Here is a 12,357-nt window from a genome sequence, read left to right as displayed (position 1 = left end):
ATCAATTGATGAGTAGCAGAAATAGAAATATTTATTATTAAATTACCTTTAAATGTAATGTGATGCTATTTATAGACTTACAACTTTAAATGCAACTCATCTTTCAGCACCTAAGCAATTTTTGATTCAAAAAGATATAAAAAGTCAGAAAAATTTGGACATCTATAAATTATTAAAAAGAAAAACCCATACACAGAATAGAATTGGCTAAGTTTAATAATATTTAGTAAAGAAGGCTAGGTTTGAGATTTTTTAAATAAAACTATGAAATAGTAGCAATATTTTAAACTCAGATATTTTATCAAAAAAAAAGAAAACCCCAATTTCTTATTTTAATCAAAATTGAAAAAGTAATTTTTGTACTTAGTTCAATGAGGAACAAATGTTAATAATAAAAATAAATAATTCTGAAGATAACAGATAACAAGATAACTTTAAATATATTTATCATGAAAGCTATACAATAAAAAAGACTAACAGCAAATACTAAAAGATTTTTAAAAATTAAGACATTTAGAAATAGTAATGGATTAATAAACTATTAACCAATGGGATTAATCAGTCTCACCACATTTGAAACAGGCTGCATGTTTTTCCTCCAAGTGACTCTAACCATGAAAATAGCAAAGTAAAACCAGATAATATATGTTAATGGAATATCAAAAGTGTAGTTTGTGGTGCTACGGAAAGAAATTCCACCTCAAAATTTATTTAATAAAAATTAAAAATGCTCACATTTATTAAATATAGCCCTTTGAAAAATGCTTGCCAGAAAATTTAATTCTGCTACATTAGAGAAACAATATAAATAGATTAAGGATGTTATTTGCTATTTCAAATAAAAACAAAACACACATATGCACAAAATTTCTTCAATAAACATTTAAAAATTTTATTAAGTTAATTGTATCTTATTTAACAAACCCTCAGCAATACTATAAAACCTCTATTAAATTGTCATAGCTGACAAACTGCTTAAAATATACGTAGTTCTTATAAACTAGCATTATACACCACTGACACATAATGAATAATTTTAAGTTCCTTCATATGTAGATATGTTAAGGTACCTCTATTCTAGTTTAATCACACATTCTTTCTACCCTAAAAACAACCATTTCAGTTAGACAGGAACAGTGACAGTACAACTGTATTTTAGGGATAATTAAGAATTTTTCCTGAAAGTGAATGTTATTTAACTTTGATAATGCATTTACACAAATAAGATACAAATCACTGAAAAAAGATAAAAATTAAAATAAATCTCTCCCTGCAACTTCTGCACAATGATCTACCTATCAAGGGTGTTAGATATAAATATCTAAATATTTAAATTTGTAAAATATTGTAAATTTAAAATAGTCAAAATCTTTACAGAATGCCTTTTAAGAGGTAGTTAAAAGACAGCCAATCATACATAGCAGTAGAAGCCGTTATTAATCTGCCTCCTAAAATAATACATAGTACTAATTAGCTTAAAGGTTTTCACCCTGTAATAATTGACCAAATACTAGAAAACTATTAATATACGTACTGATTTTTAAGATATTTACTAAGCTAAATTTTTAGACGTTTATAATCTAGTATATAACTATAGAGGGGACAATTACATGATGTTACATATTTGTGTCCAACCAGTAAGTTTTAACACCTTTGAAAATCACAGATCATAAACTTTCTAAATTAGGAACAACTTTGTAGATTTACATCTTTATTTACAATATAAACTCAAATGCTGTCTCTTTTCCCCCATTTAACTCATTAAGGCTGTGTCTACAGATAGCTGGATTGAAAGTGATAAACTGAACCTGGATTTTTTTCCCCCCAGACACTCAGGTAAACCACGTTTTTCATTTTTCATCTTACTGTTTTCTAACCTGAAAAATCCTGGTTAAATCAGTAGGGGAAAAAGTGTTATGCATTTTCATCCTATTCAAATTAAGCTGCTTTTCCATTACATTCTCAAATCAAAGTTAGAAAGACATTCTATACCTTGTATTTATCTCAAACAAGCACCAATGACACCAATATAAAACTACCTGAACTTCCTCCCATATTAAACTCTGATTCCCATTAAATTTTAACATTTTATATAATTTCAACTGTTGTTAGATTCACATTCTTCGATTACCTATTTAATATCCCATAATACAGAAATACCAAATTTCAGTTTAAAATATTTTAAAATATATATATACACATATATATCTTAACATTCAAAATTATTAAAAACATCTGAGAATTTAAGAGATTTTACATTGTTTAAAGTAAAAGCAGTTCTATGATCATGATGATAATTACACTTCACTCTTAAGACTAAATTACACTTTTCTCATGAAAACAGACCTTTAGGATTTCCTATATCTTAAATATATAAAGTAAACATTTTTAGGTGAAAAAAATTTTTTCAATTGTAGTAAATTTTGTAAACCTCACTTTATCAAATAGATTTAAAAAAATATATTATGGTTAATACTTTACCATGAGATTAATACTTTACTATAAAAGAATTAGTCAAGTAAAATTTAGTAATACTCTTCAATAAATTCATTTTTACAATACCAGATCAACATTTAGAAAACAAAAATTGCGTTGTTAAATACTATGTGAAATTTCCAACTAAAACTATAAAAATCAAAGAAGATAAATATGCCAGAAAAGTGGCTCTGTGATAAAGTATTTTGGAGGTTAAAGACAGCAAAAGTCACTGAAGTTTAGGCATTCTATAATTTTATTTTTAGAATTTGCAACTTTTGATATTAACAACTTAAATATTTTACTCATAATACCCATGAGTAAGATACTAGTAGTTTCTGTTTAAGAAAGTGGGTTTTTCAGTTTCAACCACATTGCCACTTTTGGTTAGGATAGTACTTGGAATACTTTAAATTGTCTTAAAATAGTTTCATTAATCTTATCGAATTTTGCAGGCTCTACCTACTACTCTCGCTGTCAAATAGCCAAATACCAAATTCCATTTGATTTAAAACCTCCATTTTATAAGATGAAAAGTCTACTATTTAATTCTTTTACTTAGTACACTGTTATAACAACCTTAAGGAAATAAAAAAAAAATACTATATATACTTATTTTTGGAATAAATAAATTCAGTTGGAGTTGGACCTAATACTAGATAATGACAACATTAACTGTATAAAATAAAATCTGGAGTTTTAATAAGCAATACAACTCAGCTTTGGCCACTTGACAGGATGATTTCTGTTAATTATTTATTGATTTTAGTTTGTCTGAAAGTTTCAGCTTTACCAATTGTCCAGTCCAATTATATTGCAAAGATATAAAATTATATGCTTTTAAAATTCATTAGTATACCTTAATCTCCTATCATGTTCCAGCATATTATGTGAGTATTCAATCAAAGAAGTTAGGTTGTTCTCCAGAATTGGCTTTCTCCTAAAGGTCAAAACCTGCAATAAAAATGTCATGTATTATAGCAAGAAGACACTCAACAGATTTTCATCTCTTGTAGTTTCATAGATGATCCCTGAACATAGAAGGTCTTCAAAATGACCCCAATCTCGCCAGTGTTCAAAGAAGCCCTAACTTAAAAATGTTTTAAAAAGAGAAATAACTTGATTAGAAACACCTGTGATATGCTTTATCATCTGAAGTCTCTTCAAACAAATCATATTAATATGTTTCTGCTTTCATTTCTCTCGAGGGCATTCATTTTCAAAGGACTATGGATGAGTACACGTGTATGTAGGTAGCTAGCTGTTAGAGGACTGGTAGAAGGGGATTTCATAAGGAAAATATCAGAAATATAGTTGTGCTTCTAAAATTCATAAAATACACACAGTTTAAGATTACTGGGGACAACATTTAACTTTCTCCTCAAGATATCAAACATTTTAATGATGACAGAAATTACTATTATTTTCACCTTTAGTCTTTTTGCCAAGCCTGAGTGAATAATATCAACATTTCCAAATATTTTAATACATTACAGTTCTAACAGATCAAAATGTGGAACTTATTTTTTGAATAAATTAAAATGCTTACAAGTAATAAATGGACCACTATTGGACCAAATAATTTTTTCATGTTTCCAAGTAGAGGTAGGATATAACTGAATGTATTAAAGTGGCTTTTTCATTTGTTTCACCTTTCTGAATCTTAATGATTTAATGTACGAATCAACTATATAAAAATATTAAATTATCAAAGGTTTATAATGTACTACATATGAATCATAATGATCTGAATGAGCTGCCCACTTTTATTTAAGAATGGCTTAGGAAAATTAAAGATGAAAACAAACAAAAAAACCTTTATTCTTCTGCCACCAAATATTTGATTGTTTAATAACAAAAACCACACAATCACACATAACTCATAAATACCAATCCAAATATCACAACGTTTTAAAACAGTAAAATAATTTCTATATAGTCTTCCTCAAAAGATATAGTTTTCTACATTTGAGCACTCTGAAAGTTAAGGTATCTTAAGTTTAGAAATCAGAGAAGGAAAATAGTAAAACACTTAACATGCCAAATGTTAAGTTTTTAAATAGTAGGGAGACAAAAAATACTAGATTATAAGAAGTAAAAGAGGTTTGGACATAAATACAGTAAATATTAAACCAATATGCATGATAAAAAATGACGTTATTAAAAAACTTTCAAATAGTAAAACTCAAATCTAAAATCTAGCTTATTATTTATACTTAGAAACCACCATAAGTCTTTCAGTGCAAATATTATTTGGTGAAATAAGGCAGGATTAAACAAAAGTATATTAAACTTCCTATAATTTTAAATAAATATTAAGAATAAAATTCAAGTATATATATTTAATATCAATTCCAGTATTTGAAACTTGTCTTTCTAAAAGGAAGAGCCTTTAAAGCATCTGTAATACAGACCAAAATAACCACCAAAAAACCCCAAAACTCCAGGCCAAAAAAAAAAAAAAAAAAAAAAATAGTTCCCTAACTAGAAAACAATATTTATATGAAGGATCTACAGTCATTTGTACATGCAAATAATCAGATAAATATATAAACACATATTAGTAATGTGATGTTCTAAAATTGATATTGTTACTCTTATTAAGACAATCAATTTAAAGTTCTAATACTGTCACTTCTAAAATTTAAATGCTTAATCTCATTTTCAACGCTTATTTGAAATAAAGTGGTACTTTATTACTGATTTCCTTTGGTCTTACAAGATTTGGAGATACAAAATTTTAGCAAGTCATACTTTGAGTTCTAATTATGTGCCAGAATTAGTTGCCTGGCACACAATTTTCTAAGTTTGCTGAATTGAAAAAAAAACCAAAACCCCCACAAAACTACATGTACACTCTAATAGGACGATTCTTTCTAAGATGTGTTTTCTAGTTATAATCAGACCAATATCTGTTTCTTCTAAAAAGGGGTTAAAAAGAAATCAATGGGATTATTAAGTTTCATTAGGCAAAAGAAAAAAAAAGAGAAGAGGCAATTTTAGGTAAGTAATATTTTAAAGAGAGACAAATTTTTATAGGATAATTTTAAAAAACTGTATAAATTTATAATCTACTTGATTTTTTAGTTGAAGAATGCTAACGTATCAGGTAGAAAAAATATCTAATATAGTCTCTAGGATTTTTTTTCATTTTGTAAGCCAGATCAACTGACCAATATTTCTGGACTGAAGTATTCCCTGACATTCTGAATAGTTACTACATACTAATAAATAAACAAACAAAAATATACACGTCTCCACAAAACAAAAATGTAGTACACGAATCATGATGAAACAAGGGATCCAGAATATGGAAGCTACTTTGAAATTTTCATCCTTAGCTGTAGTTCTTGATAAACATTAAAACTGGTATTAAATCTGATTAGAAAAAAAATGCACTGTTATATACAAACACCTGAGGCTACATTTTGTAAATGTACAACTAACACAAGTAAACAGCATTAAAAAAAAAGTCTGTTATTGCACTTTCACTTGGCTTTTTAAAAATAGTATGAAGGGCAAACAAAATGAAAATCAATGCTACCAGGAAGACTGATACCTTACCTTCTTTCATTCTTTCTCCCCACAGTATGTAAATATAGCTTCAAAAAGAGGTGAGCTACCGTAGCCACACTATACCCCACCATTGTTTTCCTGTGATAATAAATGACTTTTCTAGTCTTTACAATATAAAATAAATTACAACTGTCAATTTCTACAGAAAAATATGGATACGTGCATATAAACATTAAAAAATATACATCCGTTGGAACTTATATGCTGACAAAACCAAAATCTTCCTCTTATGTAGCATCACACAAAAGGGAAAATATTTTTAATGCTGTGGATTTTATTTAGGCGCTAGTGTGTTCTCAAGCTTTAAGTAAAATATTTTAAATAAAGAAATCTTTCTTTTAAAAATGGCTTATTAAACAAAAACAATCCTTTACTCACATTCCCAAAACACACAAAAAAATTCTATAAACCAAAGTGCTAAAAAAGTATGGTGAAACTTAACCAGACTGGTAGAATTTAAAGCCTGCCCCCACTGCCCCCAAAATTCTCCGAGTCACATAATTTGAATGAAAATTAAAATACAAAACCAAAAACAAAAATCAACAGTAAAAAGCAAAACCCACTAGTTCTGGTACTTTAGGTATAGTTACATTTAAAATAGAAATGAGATCTACAATTTCATTAGATCAAATTTTATAAAGAGGATAACTACACCTTTTATGAAATTTTCATGAGCTGGTCCAAAATACACAGATTTGAAAAAAGGAAATGAACATGGGTTTGTGTGATCACAATTCATGTTATGAAAGCAATACAAAATAGTATGAATTATAAACTCAGCTATTCCACTATTTAAAATAAATTATATTTACAGCCCTACAGAGACCTGTAAAAAGTCATTAAGATTTTTCATTTGAAAATTTTCTAACAATGCATTTTGGACTTAATGTAAAAATACAAACTATAAGTTTCAAAATTTCAACTACATTGAAAAAGCAATATAAACTTCTATTAAATGAAACTATTCTTCTTAAAGCATATAAAGCTATCTGTTTATCAGTGAGTTTATGGCTTTTCTTTGAAAACCACACCCGCCTTTTATCAAGATGCAATTAATGGAGTGACAAGCTTGGTAATAAATAGAAATATATTGACGGCCGTCTTAAGCAACATTAAACAAAACCACCTAAAAACCAAATAAAACACAACGCACCCACACTGTTGTATATGACATATTTCTTCATAATAAATTTATCAAAGGAATGAAACCATATATACGCACCTGCGCTTACTTACCTATTGTACTGTCTAAATTAAGAAATTAAATGTCTTGTATAATAAAGTTTTAAGTTCACTGCAATGACTGAATCAGCAAAATCTATATATTTTAAATTAGGTGTTAAAAGTTTAAAAAATACATTAAATTTTTATGGAAAATATGGGAAAGATCATTTGTTAACATTAAGAAAATTAATGTTTCTTTTTATCAAAATAAAAGAAACAATTCTCCCGTAATCTGCATCCAACAAATAAATGTAGTTTGAGATAAAAAAAATTCCTATCAAAAGAAAAAAACTTCAATCAGTTTTTGACCAATACAGAACAGGGTCAAATATATAAAAGTCTTGTAATTACAGCCAGCTGAAATAGAATTTTGCAAAAACAACCTCTTCAGTTTTGCTTTTAATATACATTTCAGACCCACCTGAAAGTCCTTTATGGGAGGAAAAAAACTATTAAACACCAACTTTTTTTTTTAAACTCCCGTCTTAACGTTTCATAACTATTTCCGTGGTTCTCTGACTAAAAGTATAATTTTTCGGAAAGTCGAGAATTATAATCTAGCGTTCAACATTCAAACCCCCCAGTCCCGCTTCCTTCCAGCCAATCAGGGGGTAACAAGTCCAGTGTTTTGGAAGCTCCGTTAGACACAATTTGAAAAACATCACATTGCGCTCGCCTATTCTCCTCCCAGAAAGATTCTAAGTGAGGGCGGGTCCCCCAGATCTTCATAGAAATATAAGAAATCAATCAATCCTTATATCAATTGTAGGCGGAAAAACAATGCAGGCAGGCAGTCCTTAAAACGGGTGTCACTGCGATTCCCAGGAAGCGATATTCCTCTTTGCGAACAATTGAACAGCTGCTGCAAAAAGCATCTCCAGAATATCTGCAACTCGGAGCCGTGCGCTCCACACGCAAAACATCACACCAGCAAAGAGTTAATCTAGTGGTGCCTTCAGCGCGGAAAAGGACTTAAGATCTAGTGTGCCTTTAATGCGGATTTTTTACAAAGGCCACAAAGTATTACCTAAAGTTAAAGCAGTTACTGGCTCACATCACTGAAGAGCTGTCGAGTGAGAACTGATAGAACTACTAGTTAAGAAAAAAAAATCACTAAAGGGAAAGACAATTAATGCATCCTCTCCCCTCTGCCTCAGCGTCGAGAGTTCCCAAAAAAAGGTGACTGCAAATTACCGTTACTTTGTTTGGGTATAGACTTTTCGGGAGGAAACGTCAACAGTTTCACAGATTGCTTTTTTCCTTGAGAGATGTTTCAAAGACTGGAGAAGGAAAAAGTCTCCTAAGAAAAGTGCGACTCGGAGGAAATAGCCAGGAGAAGGAAATCGCTAGCTCGAAGCCCCATCTTTCATCTCACTCAAGAACACCCCTCCCCCTTGAGAAAGGGCAACGCTGCAAGAGCAAATGACAAAAATCCCCAGTAAGAAGTGAAAGTCCAGCATCTTTCCTCAGAGCCCGTTACAACCTCAAAAGCCTGCCCCTGCCCCATCTTGGAAGCGTCAGACGCGGTCAATACGACCCTACCTAAAAAGACCTCACTGGGACCGAGGCGCGCAGTGGGGAGGGCGGCGAGGGTTTGGGAACCTCTCATTCCTAGGACACCTCACGCTTTAGTGTCAAAAGACGACAATATAGATGGCTGGGTGCCGGGCGAGGGGTACACTGTCCGCCACAACCGACCGGAGGGACCCATAACTCCAGGTCCTGAATTTCCCGTCGACCTTAAGTTTCTTGTCATGTGAAGACGGCCATCAGCCAACAGGGAAAACTGCGAAGAAAGGCAGCTCGGCTCGGATATGGGAGAAGAGCGCGCGCCCCCTCCTCCTGTCAAGATTCGCGGCCTGCGGAGACCCGGCTGCGCGCTGTCCCCGGCCCCGGGCGGGGGGTCTTGCTGACAGATCCGCTGGGCGGCGGCTGCTCCGCCGGAGCCGGTCCGCGTCCCGCTCAAACTACAGCTCCCCTCCCCCCACAGCCCTGTCTCTCAGCGCTCCCGCCACATTCCGCCCACCGCTGCCCACTCGCAGACGCCCAAGTTACCCCTACCCCTATTTCCTGGGATTTTTCGCGATTAAAGTGAGGGCAGACCCAGAGCCGACTCCCTGCACCTCCACCGCCTGCGGGTCCCACCACTGCCATCTCCCGAGTCCCGCTCTGCTACTTCTTCAGGGTCTTACCGACTGCGCCAACCTTGGCGAAGCACCGCCGACTGCCCTTTGGTCCAAGCGATTTTTGGCGAATTTTTTAGTGATTTTTTCTGGCGGAGTCCTAGTGGCACTGTACTCTCGGACAGGTTATCCCGTCTCTCCCGCTAGATTGATGAGATCAGGCATCACTCGAAAATGGCGCCGAAAGCGCTGAGGCTCCTCATTCAAATTCGTTAGAGCCAACCCCGCCGCCCCAGGGCATGCCGGGAACGCGGGCTGCCGCCGCAGCTGTCAATACCGCCTCTTAACCTCCCTTCTCCTGCTTTCCTGACACTTTTGCGCAGGCGCAAACTCCAATTCCTCCCCCACCCCTCGGCCCATGCCTTGCACATGCGCAGAATCATCGCTGTTCGCGGCTCTCCCTTCACCTCTTCGGTCTCAGTCCGCTTGCCTTTTTTCTTGCGCGTGCGTGTAGCGCCTTTGCATAGCCGCGGAGGTGGAGTGACCGTACACGCTGTGGGCCCGAGAGTGCACAGATACCTAACAGTCGCTAGGCATTTAGTATACTTTTGGAGGTGAACAAATAAGGGCCCCGCCGCGGCGAAAAGGAAAACGTCTTACAGCCAGTGTCTTAAGTTTCCAACGACGGAATGTGTCTGTGAGACACGTGTACTTAAAACAGCCCCACCAGCGCGTAAAACTCTTGCGGTTCGCCAACGCTTTACGGGAGCTTTCGCTCTTAAGCCCGAGAACAACTTTACGAGGTAGGAACGACTATTATTCTCAGTTTGAAGACCAGGAAACCAAGTCTCAGAGACGTTAAGTAATTTGCCTAAGGCAGTACAGGTAGCAAGGCAATGGACTAGTCCACATCTGTCAGATTCTGCAGCCTGGGCCATTTTCTTCCACGCTCTACGATCCAACCTGAGCACACACAGGAGGCGTGGTTTCTTTTCCTGCTTTCTCGTCAGATATTCGTGCGTGTGAGTGTGTGCGCGCCTGCCTAGAGTTAATGATTACTTAAGTTTGCTGGAGCATTTCTTCCCTGTCCTAGGCTGCCTGTTGCGAAGGCGCTTTCATCAAATCTAGTTTCTCTTACCGTCTTATCTTTAAACTTTCTGCTCGGTTTTGGAGATAGGAATGGGCAGTCTTTGGGTGTCACGTACGGTGGGTTTTTTTTTTTTTTAAATGGTGTGGTAAGTGAACTAAATCCAGCAAAGACGGGTTTCCCTTGTGCGACACATTGATAAACTATTAATAATAACAAACAACGGCTACCTCGTATTGACTGTACTGTGTTCCGGGCACTGTGCTAAATAAATGCTTCATGGACTAATCGTGTTTATTGCCTACAACAACCCTATGAAGTAGGTATTATCTTCATTTTACAGATGAGGACACCTGAGGCTCAGATTAAGAAACCTGTCTTAAAGTTCTTATACTGGTAAGTGGAAGCACAAGTTCTAGGCAAACCTGTGTCTAGGCAAAAACTGGGTGCTGTGATAGGACAATAAATGATAAAGTTGTATTTTAACACCTTCCTTGTGAAGGTTAAATAAGACAATGGATATGAAAGTGCCTGAAGTATTAATAAGTAAGGAAATGGTGGCTGTACTGAGGGATGAAGAAGCAAAAAGAAAAGAAAAAAATAGTAAGGAAATGGGAGAAGGGTAGCATGGTTTGCATTGTTGAGGTACACTGGAAAAGAAATGGATTTTAGCAACTTGAGATCAAGACATAACATGGCACAGCAGTGTATTTGTCTTAAGTCTCTGTGGTACTTTTGTGCACTGCTTAAGTGGGTGGACTCTGGAACCAAACTGCCTGGGTTTGAATCCCAGCTCTGCTACTTACTTGCTGTGTGATCTTGGGTGAGTTACTTTATCTGTCAGACCTTTATTAAAACAACTAACATTAGTACCTCATTGGGTTGTTGTAAGGATGTAAATGAGCCTATGTATTAAAGGCATTTCAACAATGTTTGCTATTGTGAGTCAGTCATTAACATACCTTTGAATGGCTTCTTTAATGGGTGTTTAAAAAAATCTTACTAGAGTTAGTGCCATTAGGGGTTAGCATTCTTATTCAAGGGCCCCTTAAAATAATAAATCAGCCTGACAAATGATTTTAGCCAAATATGAGTAATGATTCCTGTTAGGTGAATAAGGATGTTAATTTATTTTACCATTTCATTTAATACATGGAAATGGAATAGTTTTATTGCTCTTTCTGATTATTATAGTTCAAAAAAGACCCCAGGGCAATCTAAAATATATAAAGAAAGTAAGAACCATCCAAATTTCTACCTTCCAGAGATAATCACAAATCCTTGTACTTTAAAAATATAATGTACTCAGCTAGGCAAAGTCTGGATAAGTGGTATATTTGGGGAACTTATTTGCAAGATTGTAGTAGAACTTCATGCATAGGTAAATAACGCAACCTGATTTCCTCACTGTAGAATTTTTGATCTAGTGTCCTTTTAGATATACTCTGTCAAAAGAATTCTAAGTGATGATGTTGATAAAGAATAACATTTATTGAAGACCTACTATGTTAGGCATTGTGCTAAGCATGTAAATGCATTTTCCCATTGAATCCTCATATAACTCATGAAGTGGGTGTGATTATCATCTCCATTTTGCACAGGCTAAAGTTTATGTAGAGGTCACTTTTAGAAGATTTAAGTCCCATTTTATTTAAAAAGCCTAAAATCCTTTGTGCAAATTTCTTGATTTGCTAAAACAGAAGAAAACAAAATAAAGTAATGTACAGTAGTTCCTATGCCTGTACAAAAAACCCAATTGGAAAAAAATGGTCTTTTGAAAACTAAGAATTTTATATTTGACCACAAGGGGGTGCAAATTCCTGACTTAAATTTGAAAGAAAAAGAAAAAGCGCTTTTACTTCAGACTATCCC

General features: G+C 34.2%; 1 long non-coding RNA gene across 1 annotated transcript in view; it reads right to left on the bottom strand.

The window, feature by feature from the left end:
- Nucleotides 1-9,687, bottom strand: part of LOC138382717 (uncharacterized) — a 48,077-nt gene extending 38,390 nt beyond the window's left edge. The window contains exons 1-2 of the long non-coding RNA XR_011233470.1: nt 9,468-9,687; nt 3,335-3,429 (exon numbers count right to left, since the gene is read on the bottom strand). This is a non-coding gene — a long non-coding RNA (uncharacterized lncRNA). The remainder of the gene's footprint in view (nt 1-3,334; nt 3,430-9,467) is intronic.
- Between the last annotated feature and the right edge of the window lie 2,670 nt (nt 9,688-12,357).

Source organism: Eulemur rufifrons, chromosome 4 (assembly GCF_041146395.1).
Source record: "Eulemur rufifrons isolate Redbay chromosome 4, OSU_ERuf_1, whole genome shotgun sequence".
Classification (NCBI taxonomy): domain Eukaryota; kingdom Metazoa; phylum Chordata; class Mammalia; order Primates; family Lemuridae; genus Eulemur; species Eulemur rufifrons.
This window is presented reverse-complemented; position numbering and strand designations above follow the sequence as displayed.